The sequence below is a fragment of the Cibotium barometz genome, chromosome 50 (genome assembly GCF_041138505.1).
Source record: "Cibotium barometz isolate CiBa-2024 chromosome 50, ASM4113850v1, whole genome shotgun sequence".
Classification (NCBI taxonomy): Eukaryota; Viridiplantae; Streptophyta; class Polypodiopsida; order Cyatheales; family Cibotiaceae; genus Cibotium; species Cibotium barometz.
The window spans coordinates 17,172,860-17,179,637 of NC_141095.1; positions in this window are offsets into that span (position 1 = coordinate 17,172,860).

Genomic DNA, 6,778 nt, shown 5'->3' on the forward strand with positions numbered 1-6,778 from the left:
ACAAATCTGTTGTCCTCTTTGCATATATTTTAACTTAACATAACATTAATATAAGTCACACTAGAGTTGGTAAAATCATTCTCTTACTTTTTGGTGTAAGATGAGAGCATATGCCTACATTTTAACATGTCATATTGAGTTTTTCATGTGTGTGTGTGTGTGTGTGTGTGTGTGTGTGTGAGAGAGAGAGAGAGAGAGAGAGAGAGAAGAGAATTTTAATATTTCATTTTATAATAATATTGATGCATGATTAATGCCATTTTTGCTTTTTTCACTAGCTTACTTCCAAACTGGCCAGCCCATACCACAGCTCATTGGAGGGCTCATAGCACGCATTGTAGGCATTTTTGGCTTGAGGTTTGCTCTAGGGTTTTGTAGATTAGGTCATTGCTAAGCTCCATGGCCCATCAATGCCTCTGAATAGCCACCAAATCAGCCTGTTTTTCTGCTGCTTTGTGGTCGTACGGTCCATACGCATTGCTTGTGCACAATTGGGACAAACCCTCTTACGTGTAGGGGCGCCATGATGTGTTGAAGCTACCTCTAAGAGGGTTGGTGGACCACAGAAGGAGAGCCAAGCAAAAGAGCAGGCTGTTGTCCAGAGGTGCCATAGCCAAAGCTCCAAGTTTTAAAGTAAATTTTTAATAAACCAATTAATTATTTATGGTTCAATTCTCTATATAGGCAATCCATTCTCTATATAAAAATTTGAATTATCTAGATAATAGCCCATATTTCTTATTCATTCTCTATATAGGAAATTGAATTACCTAGATATTGGCCCATATTTCCTATATAGGAAATTGAATTACTTAGATATTGGTCCATATTCTCTATATAGGAAATTGAGTTATCTAGATATTGGCCCATATTAAACTGAATTATCTAGATATTGGCCCATATTTCCTAGATATAGAGGATTGAGTAAATGGAGAATTCCATTGTCTAGTTATATATAGGAAATTTCCATCTATCTAACTAGGAAATCTCTCAAAATTTCCTATGTATCGTGAAGTTTACTATATAGGGAACCACCAAAAGTTCCTTGTGTCGTCCTGAGAGGTTTGGGGGGGGGGTGTTGCCAAGGCAAGTGCAGTGGCTGGGGCTTTTATGCCATTCTCCATGGGGCCACGCAGCTGCATAGGGCAGACATTTGCCATGCTCGAGGCCAAAGTGGTGCTCTCCACTTACAGTTACAGTTTCCGCGTCTCCCCTACTAACTACCGCCATGCCCCCACCACTGTCTTGAGCATGCAGCCCCAATTTGGAATGCCGCTCAGCTTTGAAAAGCTCTAAAAATCACCTAGCTTCGCTTTACCAACTTTCTTCTTTGGGATGTGCCTCTACGATAACCCAACCTCGTTAAAAGGGACCATTACCCCTCCATGACCAACTTGAGGGGTCCTTCATAAGCAGGTTCTGCTAATGTATGTGAGTTTTGTCACGTTTATTTTGTATCCATAATTTCCTTCTTTGTATAAATTTTAAACTACTGTTCTTTTGCATTTGTAAATTTAGACGTTTTGTTTGTTTGTTTGTTTGTTTTTTTTTGGAAAGCTCCTTTTCGAGGGGATGTAGCCAAGCTAGAAGCTACACCACTCACACATATAACTCTATGGTGTCAATTATGTCTTGGTTAGGGTGGGTCGTGATGAGCCGAGCCACTCGGGCAAGTGTTTGTTGACAACCTTTCATGAACAAAGATAATATATCTTGTAATGAGTTGTTTAGGTACAAACTTTACAGGTACATAAAAGAACTATTATGTCTAAGTCTACATACCATCTTGGACCTATGAACCAGAATGCGAAACACTTGGGGGTACAATGTAATTTTGCATTTGTGAAATTTGAAAATATTTACAAATTTGAGAATCAAATGGGTGCAAAAAAGTGTTATTTGCACAAGTGAAATATGAAAAATACCTGCAAGCTTGAGGGTTCAAGGATAAAAACTTGTCAAGTTTTCGGAATATTTAGCTATAAATACCTTCAAATCATCCAAAGTTAATAAAAAAATGCCTCCAATGCTTTTTCACCACTTGGTTGGAAAAGTTTCTTATGCACATTGGCTATGAACATTAAGGCAAAAGTTGCAACAGGCAATTACGTTGGCAATCAACCTGAAATGATTAAGAGCTCCATACCACCTATTGCAACAGGTCTAGCAAAATAATAGGTCAAGTTTCTTAAAAAAACTTTGAATCAACAAATCTCAATTTGAAGACTTCTATAAATATTTTGAAGCTTTTGAAGACTAATATGCTGATTGTGATGGAGCCAACGTACACATGGTGCTTCTTTTCTCTCCCTTGCTCAAGAGAATTGGAGATCAAAGTCGAGAAAAGAAAATAAATGAAGAAGTAATCAATGAAGGGGTCAAAGCTCATGATGGTGTTCCGAAGTACATGTTTTGCACTTATTATGTCGAAGAGGTGGGGATGAAGCCGCAACAAGCAAAAGTGAAGAAAAAAAAAAGACTACCCTATTTCTCTATGAAACTATTAAAGCTAGACTAGTTATGGCTAAATGTTATCATGATGTAATCAATTATAGCACGTAGCTTAGGATGCGACTAGGGTGAAGCACAACACCTAACAAAAAATTATGTTCATACATTCCACATTTCATCTCATCCTATCATGATGTAATTAATTACAGCACCGTAGCTTAGGATGCAACTAGGGTGAAGCACAACACAACTAAGGTGAAGCACAACACTTCGTACATTCCACATTTCATCTCATCCATAGGCATTAGCAAACTCCTAAATCCTCTTGAATTTTTGTTTGAGAAAATGGGGGGAATGTAGGAATGTCTGCTTGTGAGTGTGAACGATTCTTGCCACCTGGCAGATCATCTCAAACGTCTCATGCAACCGTCATGCAAGATCTACATATGTAACTCCTCATACAATAATAAAAAACATGTTAATTTCTCTATATCACATCTTTGCGTTTCTACATCTCTGCGTTTATGGCATTATAGCATGTGCGCTATATATTTAGGAAGTCTCTTACAAAAGTCTCAAAGTTGGAAGTTGGACAAGCCACACCTTCCTCCTCAAGTGGAGCAAGGCTTTGCTTCCCTATGCATTTAAGTGGAGATTGAGAAGACCAAGACTAGAATTATCCAAGTTCCATATGACCCAATCAAAAGACCCAAGTGTTGTACACAACTTGTGTATTTAAGTGAAGATTGAACCAACCTACACTTGTCTTTAAAGTCTTCAACATAACAACCATCAGGGTTAAACTAAACCTGCAAACCCTGCTCAATCATCTGGCCAACTGAAACCAGATTCTTTGTTATGTTTGTTCGAAACATGAAGTACATCTGCAAGGTACTTCACTTTGCCATCCTGCATAGACAATGGCACATCTCCAACATGGGCAATTGGATGAGCAGTGTCATCCCCTGTTTCCACAAAACTTGGTCTTTCAAGGTTTTTCATCTCCTTGAACCACTCCCCATGACTTGTCATGTGGTTAAAAGCACCTGAATTAACGTACCATACATCATCTTTATGTGATGCTTCAACATTTTCAGACATGGCATTAACGACATGTTGCATAACAAATAACCTTTCATTATCCTCATTGTTTCTGCTCAAGGATGCATAGTTGTTTTGCTGCAATTTTCCATTTTGCATGTCAGCCTACTTCTTATAACAATCTGCCTCTGCACATGTCCAGGCTTAACATAATAAAAGCATCCACGTGTATCATTATAATACCTTTGTCAATTTCCACGACCTCTTTGACTCCCCCTGCCTCTGAATTGGCCTCTTCCACCTGCGTGTTGTTGTTGTTGTGAATTCTGGGACTGTTGTGTCTGCTGCTGGCCATAATTCTGATTACCTGTTCGGCCACCTCCTTGGCCGCGTCCACGGCCTCCTCTACCTCGTCCTCTTCCTGAACTTGTGTAGAAGGCCTATTGCTCTGAACTGTTTTTGTTTTGTGAAGACTGTTGGTCTTCACCCAAGCTCTTATCTTCTATAGTCAACATAGACACCAAATCTGTGAAATTGGGAATGTTTTCCCGAGTCTGAATAGACATCTTGAATGCCTTGTATTGTGGCCCGAGACCACGTAGACAGACTTCCACCTTATCATCATCATCTATTGAAATGCCAATAGATGCAAGAGATTCCACAATACCCTTGATCTTCAATGCATAGTCATTCATAGACATACTCTTTTTCTCCACAGTATGAAGTTCATTCTTCAACTGTATCTTTCGTGCCTTGGTATTCGTTTCATAGAGTTTTACCAAGGTGTCCCATGCCTCCTTGGGGGACTTGGCATCCTGTATGTGCCCAATCATGGTGTCCTATATACTGATAGAGAGCCAATACATAACTTTTTTGGCTCCTTGGTTTCAATCCTTGAAGTCTTTCACATCTGCAGAGCAGTCGAATTGATGTCCAGTATCTCCGGTGCCTCTTCATGCTCACCTTCTATGTAGTCCTAGTAACCCTTTCCCATCCCAAGCATGGAAGTTGTTCTTATCAAGCTTCTCAGCAACAATCTGGTTTATGCCATCATTTGACATATTGCCAAACTCACAAATTTACCAGAAACAGCACTCTGGTTTGTCCTGCGCACAAACTGCTATATTTTCTGCAGCGATACTGTACTACACTCAAATGTCACAACCAGTGACCTCAATATGGATACATACACCCAATGTCAACTGTTGACCTCCTTGCAGCACACACAATGTCTGCACAACCAATCTGTCTTCCTGCAGTTCTTAAAACAGAGTTCTGCATAGAATCGATGACTTACCCGCACAGTGCCTGCTTTCTGAAAAACAGAGATCTTAACGCACCCGAAACGCGTTTCTAGCCCAAAAAACTCTGTCCAATAGGACGGTATAGTTGCCCTATAGCTTTACTCCCGCTCGCGAAGAAAGCTCCTCAATCAGAGATCGTTTGCCGGTGCCTCCCGTAGAGCTCCCGACAAGGGTGTAGTCGCCAACACAAATAGGGAAGAATAGATGAAGCTCTTACCCTCGTACCGCTTCCTGTCCTTCTCGTGCTTGCAGCTCAATCCTTAGCGTGAACCAGGCTCTGATACCATGAAAAGATGTAGGGGAGAAGAGAGCTTGAGCTCTTGCAAGCACACACACACTCATAAAACCCTAAAAGAGAACACACAAGGTGAGAGGCTAAAAATCTTCTTCTTCTTCACACAACACTCAACACACCATATACAAAGATAAGAGTACACACAATATGAAAAAGTACTCAACCAAATACATACTAGGGTTCTCTATAGTGTGAACCCAACTAAATGAGTTGGCGCTATAACTATGCTAGTCTCTAGAATGGCTGTCATATAGCCTGTCATCCCACTGGCCGCATAGCACCCATGATCTCACGAACCATGCCAGTGGTGTAAGTGTGGGGTCTATCCCCCAGGCGGGTCATCAGTGTCCACCGCCTCACTAGATGAGTTCGATATCTCAACATGGTTGAATCTATTGCAAGAACCATTGTAACTAGAGGGCATGCTACTCCGACAATAGCTCCCATAGCTCCCAAAGAAAGAGAACATGACAGAAGAAATTAAGGGGTGTGGAGTATCTCCAAGTCTATGATAAATTTAGTGGTTCATAAGATGCTCATGGGCATCTTGAAACCTTTTAATAAGTTTGTGAACCTTAGTGGTGATTGATGATCCCACTAGGATTAGTACATTTAGATTTACACTTGTTCATAAAGCTGCAAAGTGGTTTCAAACACTAGAATTAGAAAGCAAAGCAACATACAAAGATTTGAAACAATCATTTTTTATTTCTTACACTAAAATTGGTGCCAAGTGAAACCAACTTAATATCCTCAAGCAAAAAGAGGGAGAGATGATATGTGAGTACATTAATTGAGCCAAGTATCTCTATAGGAGATGCAAACCTAAGGAGAGACCCAGCTAAAGCCATTTATTTTTTAAGAAGGTTTATAAAGCAAAAGCTTACATGATATGTTTTATGCCCAAAAATGCAAGAGTTTTAATGAGTATGCATAGAAAATATTATGATAATTCCATGAGATGTAAACTTAGTATCTCGGTCACACTAACTATACAATGGGGAAGACAATGCAAACACACAATCTTCTTAAGAGGGAATAATTTGGAAATCTTGATAGCTAGAAAAGGTCTTAAGGTATTCTTAATAAGGATGAGGTAAGCAACCTTGGTCAACATGTCCACCCCATAACCACCATGATCAAATCATACCCACCTTGAACCTTGGGAAGTCCTATAACAAAGGCCATAGTAATAGATTTCCAAATCATTTGTGGCTAGAGAGATCAATGTAATTTAATTCTCTCTGCTTTAATCTTTTGACAAACCAAACATTTCTTGAAAAAATCTAGAGTATACTTCTTTATTTTCTTGAAACTCCTTCTCAAGGAAGAATAATTCTTATGGTGACCTAGATGAGCAGCTAATAATCCTTCACCAGTTTCTGTAAGAATTTCTCTTCAGTTCCTAATTGTCAGGGACACATAACCTTTTATTGAAATATAGATTTCCATATTCCTCAATATAACCATCCAATTTAGATTGATTAGTTCCCTGGGTTATCCTTGTAATGATAGGACGACCCAAATATTGATCCTTGGCTATACTCCTAGTCAAGTTAGGGAGAGTGCTAGATAGCATAGAATTTGCAGATACTATCTACTGCTATATTTTCCTTGCCTAGTCTGAACTTAATTTCAAACTCATACTCGTGCAACACCTTTGCCTCATGTTCAACTCTAGTTGAGT